We start from the raw sequence: 11,600 nt of genomic DNA on the forward strand, positions 1-11,600 counted from the left end.
AGAATGACAACATATATTTAGCATTTTCCATAACTGTTAGCCTCTTTAACTGCATGCTGCTCTCAGAGGTTGGTGATCAAGGGCTTGTGAAAGGAGAAATAGCAATACCATGCAAATGTTTATCATCTGGTTGTCAAGCCTCTTTACAAAATCAAGTTCTGAATTCTGACTATGTATGCTGTACTGGTGACAGAAACTCAAAGGCTCTTTTAAGCAGTCAGTGCTTTCATTCAGTGGTCCGTGATTAATGCAAATGGGTGATTACAACAGACGTAAAGAATAAAACCACACAAATCAAAATCAGAGCCTGAAATATGTGACTAACACGCGGTTTCAACATTTTCACTGAATACAGAATCGGAGCCTCTCTCTGTCTAAAAGTAATTCAAAAGTCATTTGCATGTCCCAAAACAGTCAATGTGGGTTTGATGTCTGCGGAAGTTGGAAATCTGAGTCCTGGTAATATAGAATATTTCATGTTGTCATTTTCCATTCAGCACTCTTTAAGGCAGTGGAAACTCTCCAAATTGACTTTGAAAACTATAGCCAGAAGGCAGCTAAATCTCATTCAACTATTTTGCAACATAACTTGAAATGCCATTACTTTGCACAAGTACCAGAATGAAATGAAATTGGACATTTTGTAAATGGAAAATCTACTTAAATTGTCCCAACCATGTGGTATGATGAGTGTATAATGTCACAGGTTGCAGCATATTGCCATATGTTTAAATGTAAATGCATTGAAGCTGGTAATACATGTGGCAGTTCAATGGCCCAGCTGTTGGTGCTTACTGAACCACTGAGCTGAGAAAAACAACACCTAACACACAGGTGCAGCTGCTGCAATGGAAAGAATGTCATGTAGTCATTAAATGTAACTTTAATACTAAAGCCTGCTAAAATACAGGACCCAGAGATGCTAAGGGGCTTCATAGCAGTCGTATAAATAGTGTGACATGGCTGTTGCATAACACAACTGGTTCTCAAATTCAGTCAGGTAAGGTAAAGACAGCTGTGAATGGGAAGCGAAGTATGTGAGGAAGTGGAAAAATGGCAAGGAAAGTATTGAAATGAGTGCATGGAAATACAGCTCCTGAAAAAAGACAATATTTATTATTGGTTCACTGGATTTGCCAATAGGTATGTGTTTTAAGGGAAATGCTAATGTGTGCTTTATTTTAGGAAAGTAATAATATTTTCCAGAATGAAAAGTTGTAACATTACCAGCAAAATGTCAGAATTCTTGTGTGTGTGAACAGCACATCTTTAAATTTACTAGTAAATGTTTTACCGGTAATGATTCAGTAATTGTTGTTGTTTTTTGGTAGGAAATGACAGGAGGTCAATAACAAATATTTAAAACTTTCAGATCTTAAATATTGCCAGGTTTATTCATATTTTACAAACACACATCTACATAATTAATAAGCATTTTCAGAAAATAAATAAGCTGTGTCCGTAAACATTAATCAGGATTCCCTACAATACCACTTTTTACCCTGATTAATACAATCACTAGTATCAATCCTGGTCAAAATGGAACCATCTCTAAAATGTACAACTCCTTGCTCATGTCCCATCCCTCTACCTCTGAAAGTTTGCGTTTTATTTGAGCTAGGGATCTTGATATAGACATAGAAAAAGATATTTGGTTGACAATTTTACGAAAGGTCCATCATCTGTATGTGAGATTCTGCAGTGCAAAGTAGTCCACAGAGTCCACTGGTCTAAGCTCTGTCCTGCTTTGTTTCCTTATTTAGGAGTCTGTTTTTCATTCATTTTCAGCAATTGCATCTATTAAAATTGATCCTTCTCTGTTTATTTCCCTGGTTCTACCCCTGACTGTGAAAAAAAAATTCTGAATTAATAGCTTTTCTGTTATTATTAGCTAGGCGGTGTATTTTGTTGCAGTGGGAGTCTCCTCATCCCCCATCCCATACTTGATGGATCAAAGGCGCCTTATTTTTTGTTAAATTAGAAAAAATTTAAAATAGTTTTCGAGGTTCAGTAATCACAGCTATATCACCCTGCAGCCCAAGACCAGTTAGTTACTCCCTGAAGCTATGCAGGGCTAAGCCTAGACAGATCCAACACCATCATCAAATTTGCAGGTGACACCACAGTGATTGGTCTAATCAGCAATAATGATGAGACGGCCTCCAGGGAGGAGATACAGCATCTGGCCACTTGGTGCACAGACAATAATCTGCTTCTTAACACCAACAAGACCAAAGAGCTCATTGTGGACTTCAGAAAGGGACGAACAGACTCACATGATCTCATCCACATCAATAGGATGGCCGTTGAGCCTGTCTCATCTTTTAAGTTCCCGGGGACCCACATCTCAAAGGACCTTTCCTGGACCACCAATACCTCCAGCCTCGTCAAGAAGGCTCACCAGCGCCTATTTTTTCTGAGGCAACTTAAGAAGAACCAGCTTTCATCAGTCATCAGCTGTCTTGGTGAACTTTTACTGCTGCACAATAGAAAGCATCCTGACCCACTGCGTCACAGTCTGGTATGGAAGCTGCTCTGTTGCTGAGCATAAGGCACTGCAGCGGGTGGTGAAAACTGCCCAACGCATCACAGGGACCACACTGCCAGTCACTGAGGACATCCAGAATAAATGCTGTCTGCGCCGAGCATGCAGTATTCTGAAGCACACCTCTCATCCCGCTCACAGACTGTTTTTACTCCTGCCTTCTGGCAGGCGCTTCAGACTACCCCGGACAAAAACCAGCAGACTGAGGAACAGCTTTTTCCCCAGAGCTGTCACCCTTTTGAACTCTGCCCCTCACTGACTCTTTTGCACCCCTCCCCAATACACCCCCACTCTCCTCTAACTTATACTCCTCATAATCACTGCACTGTTTAATATTTGCACATTCAAAACATATTCATTGCGCTACATTGCACTGATTCATTTATTTGAACTTTACATACCTACTGCACACGGACATCTGTAATTATGTACTCACCCACTGTACATATACATTTGTAATTATGTTTATCTGCACACTTCTGATTATAAATAGCAACCTGTACATATATTCATTCATTGTAAATCTGTACATAGCTAATATAACCTGTACTGTATATAATGTTCATAGTACACCTATCTGTAAATATCAGCATAGTTTTTCTATAACTGCACTTTATAACTTATTCCTGTATCCTGCACTTGCTGCTATTGCACTGCTGGTTAGACCTAAACTGCATTTTGTTGCCTTGTACTTTTACATGTGTAATGACAATAAAGTTGAATCTAATCTAATCTAAAACCTGGATGAGAGATTACATGGAAAAACTAGGTTGCTGTTGGAAGTGGTGTTAGTGAGGTTAGTATTTTATTTAAATGTATTTATATGTATTTTTATATTTTGGGTAAGCCATAAAACTAAAAAATGTTCATACAATTAAATAGAGTCGGACTGACATCTCTCATAATTCAGATAAGAAGCCCAATCTGTCTGTCAGCAAATGCAGATATGAACAACTGCGTTTGTACGCAGCTCCGCCGACCGCCACGCGTTCACGAGAGAGAGAGCACGCGCTAGATCGGTAAAAAACTGCTGAATCAAAAAACCTGAATCAATATTGGAGGTACCTTTGCACACTGAAGAAAGGATGACAATGGCTGAAGGATTTCTCTGTGACAGGTAATGTTCTGTTTTAAAACAGTTTTAGCTTCACGCAAAGCTGATGTAACGTTAGATGTTGTTGTTACAAACGGGTTATATCTTCACAGAAGTGTTGTTCAGCGACTAAAATCTTCCGATGAAAGATTAATAAGACTATTTTCAGTTTCATAAGGGACCTTTTGCAGCATCGATAATGTAGATTTTAATTAGTTTAACAACAAAACACAAGTAAATACCGCTATTACGCCTAGTCTCTCCCTATATTGTTTACCATGCAACTCTAAATATTCACTCTGAAATAGCATGTCAGTTTGGCTTGCTCGCCACCGGACAAGCACTAGTCGCTTTTAACACATGAGAGAGGGTTCTTTTGCTGTGCTCCTATTTAAGGAGGCGTGGCTCTAGACGGCAGGGGAGGGACTATGATTCAAGGATTTATGCTAAGCTGTTAGCAATATGGAAGATCACCAACAGCACCTTTAAACAACACTGAACTGAACTTCAACTCTGAAATCTGCACTTTACTAGTACTATGTTAAGCTGCTTTGACACAATCTACATTGTGAAAAGCACTATATAAATAAACATGAATTGATTGATGCGCATTTGTCATAGTACTATTTTAACAATCAATCTCAAATTTCCAACAATTGTTGCATTCATTTTTGGCAGATGTATTGTACTGGGATCTTATAAAGGGATCATATCTGACCTGAGGTGTCCACTCTCTTCTCCAGGACGTCAAAAAACATGACCAAGGGGACAATTCTTTTGTGAATATTTTTTATAGTTTTACCCCGACAAGTCTTTTCATTGTCAACCTGGAATATGAACATGGGACATGACATTCACTGTGGTTGTTTAAGAACTAAAAAGCTGCACAATGCATAAGTTATGGTAATAATCACCACAACAAAGATCTAATCATAGACTCTTAAATATTTGTCTACTTAAATTCGAACTGTTGTTGATTGATTGGTTGGTTGGCAGGTAGATAGGTAGGTGGGTACGTTGATTGATTGATTGATTGATTGATTGATTGATTGATTGATTGAGTAACTGTGGAGTTCCTCAAGGATCCATCTTGGGCCCTATCCTGTTTAGTCTGTATATAAATGACCTCCCACAAGTCTGTCCTACTATTAATATCCAGATGTATGCTGATGACACAGTTCTATATGTACACTCAAAAAACAAGCATCTGGCAGCAAATTATTTAACTGAGGCATTAGTTCATGTATCTGATTGGTTGTGTGAATCACATCTTAATTTGAATACAAGTAAAACGGTATGTATGTTTTTCTCACAATCATTGACAGTTACCCATCATCCTGAAGCTCAGGGTTGTCTCTGATTTTAAATATTTAGGTCTAATTTTAGATTCTCAACTAACATTCCAAAAGCATGCCAAGAAGGTTATTAAAATTGTTAAATATAATCTGGCCAACTTCAGACATATACGACCTTACTTGACTAATGAAGCAGCAAAACGTTTTATGCACTCCATGATTTTTTTCTCATATTATATATTGTCTTACTAGTTGGTCACATGCTAGTAAAACAGTTTTAACATTGTAATATAATACAAAAACATTATTTATTGAGCTTTGATGGTATGAAATATTTGGCTGATGCTTGTATGATTTTTTAAATTTTAAATGGATATGCTCCACCTCCATTATGTGAGTTTGTGACACACAAGAACAATAACCGTCAAGCAACACAATCTGTTACCAGGGGAGACTGTGCTGTGCAGTTTAGACGTACAACTTTTGCACGATCTGTCTTCTCAGTTAGAGCCAGTCATTATTGGAACACACTTCCGATTGACTGAAGGGGTGTTACAAATAATTCTACTTTTAAATGCAAGTTAAAGAAATGGCTAAAAGCAAATCAAGTTTGTAATCATGTGTAATTCTTTTGTCTAACATTTTAGGAAATTCTTACTTGCATGTTTTTATCTCTTTTTGTCATATGTAACTTTATGATTTTTTGTATGTGTAATGACGTGTTTTTTTTATTTTAGGTTGCCTTTTAAAATCTGGCAGGGGGCAACAGATGAAAATTAGCCCTTGTGGCTAAGGCTTATTTACAGTTTTACTGTTGATTAATGAGCATTGTCCCTGTTAATTGATTGATTGATTGATTGATTGATTGATTGATTGATTCATTCATTCATTCATTCATTCATTCATTCATTCATTCATTCATTCATTCATTGGTTAAACTTCAACTCTGAAAACTGGACTGAAAGTTTCAATTTACCAGAACTTCTATATTAAGCTACTCTGACACAATCTACATTGTAAAAGTGCTATAGAAATAAAGAATAATTGAATTTGACTGGTTGGTTGATGGATTGATTATTTACATATAAATCTTTTTTTGAGTCATAACTCACAAATATTATAGAGTAAGTTTGGAGGGATACTCCATACTCCTCATAAAGGAATTTCTGCAGTGATTGGGGAGCAATGGGACGGGAAATGGAAAACCCAGCTTGAATAGATTACACAACACTTTTGGAGGGGAGGGCGAACATCTGGCACAATTTCTTCTCACATGATTTTGTTTGAAGGGAAAGATCATCTTAAAAGCTTTATCCGAGCATCATTCTGTAAACTACAGTAATGAAGCAAAACCCCAAAAGAAAGCATGCTTTACTGTAAATTTAGAACTTTTGGGAATTTTGAAGATTAGGAGACATTGTTAGGCACATAATTATCTGTTCTGAACTCAAAACATTGCTTAATGGGGCTTACTGCTTTTGTAAAAAGAGTTTACACAAGGCAGAATGTACTAATAATATGATAAATTATTAAATGCCATCAAATATTGCTTCTTGCAGCAACTGTAAACAACAATTGAATACTAGAGGTTATCCTATGAGTAACCTTCCCTGATGGAGCTCATATAAAAACACTACAAATATAAATATAAAAGATGTTTCAATTAAAGTAACAGTTGCCTTTAACTTGTGATTCATTTACATATTCTTTATATTTATTGTACTTTCAAGTTGAACTATGGCACTTTTAACTCCTCTGTCAATACTTTGGATATTTAACGCACAGTCATTTTGCAAAAGACTTTTATTGACATTTTTAGTCATTTGAAACACTGTATATGCAAAATTTTGTATATGTAGAAACAAAGCTGTAAAGTGGCTCAAAGTTTAGTCAGCTAACTATCTGCATTTTGTACTGTGGACTAATCTGCATGATCAGTCCAGACAATATATTGTTTTACAACACTAAACTGTCATTTAAAGTCATTTTGTTCAACTTTTCAATATTAAAAGTTCTCAGAACAGAGCTATGTGTCCCAAAATGCAGTGAGATACCATAAATAAATAAGCAAACAAATAAAGAAATAATAAAGAAAAGATTTGCTAAATAGTGTAAAGTACAATATTAATTTTTAAAAAAAATTGTAGTGCAGATGCAGAAGTGCAATAATTCTGATATTAGTTCATGGATGTATGTTTGTAAAACAATTTACATTATATACTGGCAGTCCACCCAAAAATGAAAATTTCTTAGTAGAAAAACTTAGTAGAAAAACAGTAGAAAAATAGTAGCAAAACAAATAATATGGAAGTCAACGTTTACAAGTTTCAGACATTCTTCGGTATATCTTCTTTCATGTTTAACAGAACAAAAATACGCAAAGCAATTTGAAACAATTATAGTTCGAATAAATAAAGACAGAATTTTCATTTTTGTGCAAACTATCCCTTAGGTTATCTCTGCCCAGCGTCAGACCAATGTTGTACTCGAACACCGTGGGGACGTTGCATTTTGGGTGGAAAAGAAAATTGGATCGACTTCAGTGTCCAATGCCGGAGAGACATTGGATTTTGGTCACTTTACAACGCAACGAACAAACAACCAAATATCAACATCTAATGATGATACAGCTTGATGTTGGGTGGACGTTACCATTATGACATCTATCAGACGTTGGATTTTGGTTGCCATACCTGACGAATAAATATCAGTAGTTACCATCAATATGACATTGGTTTAAGACGTTGACACGACGTTGGATTTTGGTACCTTTTCATTCATTAATTTTCTTTTTGGCTTAGTCCCTTTAATAATCTGTGGACGCCACAGCGGAATGAACCACCAATTTATCCAGCATATGTTTTACGCAGCGGATGCCCTTCCAGCTGCAACCCATCTCTGGGAAACATCCACACACACTCATTCACACTCATACACTACGGACAATTTAGCCTACCCAATTCACCTGTTCCACATGTCATGGGGAAATCGGAGCACCCGGAGGAAACCTGCGCAAACACAGGGAGAACATGCAAACTCCACACAAAAACACAAACTGACCTAGCCAAGGCTCGAGCTAGTGACCTTCTTGCTGTGAGGCGACAGCACTACCTACTGCTCCACTGCGTCGACCGGTAACTTTCCAACACGACCAAAAAAATCAATCAAATATCAACGTCATTTGACGTCGTTATTTTGGACATCAAAATAACGATGTGCTGAATCCAACCTAACATCTTATGATGTTGTGTGCCTTCTAGAAAATGTCAAGTTCATCTAACAACAAAAAGATGCCTAAAATGACACAAGAAAATATCCTCAGTGTTGCCCCAAAGCAGAAAAGCCTCAGTCAGCTCATCTTCAGACCTGCTCTGGGGTCAGTTTATGTGGGCCATCTAATAACTCTGGCTTTAAAGCAGTTTAGCTTCCAACCACAATGTTGTATTTGGTTTCCAAAGAAACCTTTTTAAATCTGGGAGACCAGCCATCTGTGAGGTCCAAAAAAAAAAAAAAGGTTTCTGGAACTGGAATAAAGGACTGATATGTATGAGGAAAAAGCCTGAAGGATCGTGCTCAGCAAAAAAAAAAAGAAAAAAAAAACCTACTGTTAATATGGCTATGATGGAGACAGGAGGCTTATTCTTCTGATGATGCTTCTGTAAAGATGAAGATCCAGTTGTAATGAAAATCTGTCATTCATAGAACACAGTGATTATTGCTTTTTGACACTATGATTGGTGCTCTCTGAAGCAAAACTCGTACGTGGAAACACACATTTCTTTAATATTAAGAGTCTGAGGCTCTCCAGTGACCTAAAATGATTAAGATAATTTGTACAGGATGTCCCTTTTAGTCATTTAACCAAATGCCAAACCTTTAGACATTCATTAACAGTGGTGTAAAAAGGGAGAAACCACTTATAAGTTTACCAGGAGATCCATTTTCCATTTACAATTAAAATGATTTGATAAATGAATCTGTTATTAATACTCTGCAGCCAGTAACATGCACAAAGACTGAATAAACCAATAGAAATGTCACAGCCACAGAGCCAAATTGAATTCATGATCCTTCCTTTGGAAGAGAGATTTACTTCAGGGCTACCTCACTATTAACCACAGCAACAAATCTGGGTTTCAAAGAGTAAGATGCTGTAAATTTATTGAGCATAGACAGGGGGATCTGATGGTTTTTCCACTGACCACATCCGCCATTAAAGATCAAACAGTTCTTTTTAAAACTATGAAGCAGCGTAAGGCTATACTATAATAAACTATGTAAATAAACCTAACACCAAGGGCACAGATATGCAAACTCTGCAGGTTACATATTGCTGTTTACTTAAATAAACCACAAACAGCATTGTCACATATAGTCTCAGGTTGGTCACACATTTTAAGGTTTTAAAAGAATAGTTCAATGAAAAATAATCACCATTTTCTCACACTCAAGTGGTTCTAAACTTCTATGAATCTGTATCTTCACTAAACAAGATATTCTGAAGAAGGTTAGAAAAGGGCAGCCCTTGCCATCCATAGTGGGAACAAAAATAACATTTATTACATATATAAAATTTATGTTTATACATCTATTTATATATCTTTATATATTTGCATATCTTCATTTGTACTTAACAGAAGATTAAAAACAATGAACTGTCCATAATTTAGCCAGACATTGTCATTATACATTTGCTGCCATTCAAGATGGATTCTCTCTGATCCCAGATTGTAAATACAAAACATTTAATATGTTTGACTATTGATTTCTCCAACAGTATATCTTTAATAGCCCATGAAAGCCAGAAAACTTCACCAACCAGATTTTGAGAGCTTTTAGCTGATAAATGGCAGCCGTTTTTCTCCAAAACAAAGAACACACTGGAAGCCACACATTGATATTGCATCATGATATTTCCTGGTTGACAATTTATTATCCAAATTTTACATTAATGTGATTTAGGAGACACAAAAAAACACTTCCATGACTATCATCATCAGCGCTTAATCAGAGCTGGTTTTCTTGGATTGACTATAACACAGTTTTTTTAAAGAGACCATGGGAATGTGATAAAGCGGGACCTGACCTGAACCCAACTGACCATTCAAAATTGACGTATGGATATAGATTTCCTTTACTCGCTCATTTTGGGTTACACTTGTGACTTCAGTGAACCCTTTAAAAAAGTCATCTTATTTTTAAGACATAAGAGTATTTAATATCAAAATTTAAATTTTTGGATGAATTAATCCTTTATTGAACCTAAATCATGAGCAGGACATACAGTAAGAACATTATAAAAAGGAATTCAATATATATCAATTTCCCAGTTCATATATATATTTTTTGTATAATGCAATGGGTTCAGAGCTTGTGCTCCCGCATCCATGTGCTCAACATCTGATCCAAAAAATGTGTGTTTTACTACTGCTGTGATGCATATGCAGTCACTTACATCTATCTGCAGGAAATTGCAGGGAAACTGTCTACTACTTTTTTTTTAAACTATCTAAAAATAGTAAATACTTGATTGTTCATCATTTTAAAATGACTAAGAAAAAAAATAATAAAAAGCTTAAGTCTCTTACAGCGCTGTGGAGAAATTTGGTCCCACTCATGTTTGAAGAATTGTTGTAATTCAGCCACACTGAAAGAGTTTTCATTCATGAACTTCATTTTTAAGGTCATGCCAAAGCATCTCAATTGAATTTAGGTCAGGACTTTGACTAAGCCACTCCAAAGTCTTAATTTCAGGGGGGGAAATTCTTTTTACACAGAGCAATGTAGTCCTTTAATAATAAAAAACCTTCATTAAAAAAACTGCATGACGCGTTTACTTGTGTTTTTATGACTAATATTTACATTTGTTTGATGATCTGAAACAATACAGTGTGACAAACTTGCAAAAAATAATCAGTAAGGGGGCAAACACTTTCTCACACTGTATATAATAATTTTTACAAAGAAACTGCATGACAATCAGTGTTCACAAACCGGAATTAGTTTGAACCACTTCTTAAACACTCTTTAAAATATGTTTAAATATGTTTGCTTTTTATTTTAATGAGAATGCTGTTCCAAAGCAGTGTATCTTGAATTGCATATGTACAGTGCTCAACATATATGAGTACACCCCTCACAAATATCTCAATTAAATATGTATTTTCTGTAGGAAGCTTTACAATGTTATATTGGTGTATATACATTAGTCAGTATCGAAGTTGAAACTGAAGCTAATATAACTAAATAACATATGAACTGTCCAAAATTAGTAGCCCAAATTTATATTAGGGCAAAATAATAAATAATAATTTTTAAAAGAGCAACAAAAATAAAAATGTGTAAAATTGTGTTGAAATTTTGTAGTTTGTAATTTTTCTTTCCAATATTAAATGTATTCTTTCTATTTTTATAGATGTTTGGTGACTAAAATATTATTTTAATAAATATATTCATTTAATAAATCTGTTTTGTTCAAATGCAAAAAAAGACATTTTCTATATTCACTGAGCAATGAATAAAAATGGGGTGTACTCACCTATACTGAGCACTGTATATTGTTCAAATGTAGTTTTGTATTGGTACTGTGCAGTTCTGATTGGTTATGATACATGAAAAAAAAGTATTCATCTCAATCAAATGGGTTGCCAAATGGTCTAAAATAGTA

Source organism: Danio rerio, chromosome 2 (assembly GCF_052040795.2).
Source record: "Danio rerio strain M-AB ecotype USA chromosome 2, GRCz13ab, whole genome shotgun sequence".
In the NCBI taxonomy this organism is placed as follows: domain Eukaryota; kingdom Metazoa; phylum Chordata; class Actinopteri; order Cypriniformes; family Danionidae; genus Danio; species Danio rerio.